The sequence below is a fragment of the Eleutherodactylus coqui genome, unplaced genomic scaffold, assembly GCF_035609145.1.
Source record: "Eleutherodactylus coqui strain aEleCoq1 unplaced genomic scaffold, aEleCoq1.hap1 HAP1_SCAFFOLD_79, whole genome shotgun sequence".
Classification (NCBI taxonomy): Eukaryota; Metazoa; Chordata; class Amphibia; order Anura; family Eleutherodactylidae; genus Eleutherodactylus; species Eleutherodactylus coqui.
The window spans coordinates 145,760-146,526 of NW_027101809.1; positions in this window are offsets into that span (position 1 = coordinate 145,760).

A 767-nucleotide genomic window follows, 5' to 3' on the forward strand; every position below is an offset into this window, starting at 1 on the left:
TTTAGTGATGGAGAAGGGAGGTGAAAAGGAGTCGTTCATTTTAGCGTAGGGGTTGGAGTATAATGTAAAAATGGCTTTAATTAGAGATGGTGGGAATCTGAATTTTTCCAGGACTGACCGCATGAAGTTCCAATCTACTCTATTGAACGCTTTTTCAGCATCAATTTCAGTAAGATTAGTGGGATTTTGTTGTTTTGTGCGTATCTTATTACATGAAGGAGCTGTGCAGAGTTATCTTTTTTCCTTTCTACCAGTGAGGAAACCCAATTGTTCATCGTTAATCCATTTGGGTATGAAGATGTTAATCCGCCTTGAGAGGAGTTTCGCTCATATTTTGATGCCTAAATTTAAGAGGGAAATGGGTCTATAACTTCCACATAGGAGCGAATCTTTCCCTTCTTTGTGTATGAGGGTGATGAAGGCTTCCTGTGTTTGTCTGGGTAGCCAGCATTCCTTCAAGCCAAAGTTAGACTCTTTATACAAGCCTTGTAACAATGACTGGGAATTCAAAACAAAGCCAGACTCGATGTACATAGAGCTGTTTCAGGGTGTCTGCCCTTCATCAGTGTACAGTAGGAATCTGTGGAGGTATTATTCCATCTCCCTTATTTGCATATTACCCAGAGGAGCATGAATGGCCTTTTGAGTCTCCTCACTCTCTGTCTGGGTGCTCTCCCTAAGGAGAAAAGATAGCGTTTCTGACCCCTGTCTGGGTAGCTGCGCACATTGCAGCAAAGCATTAAGTGACAGAGCCAGATATGAAAGGA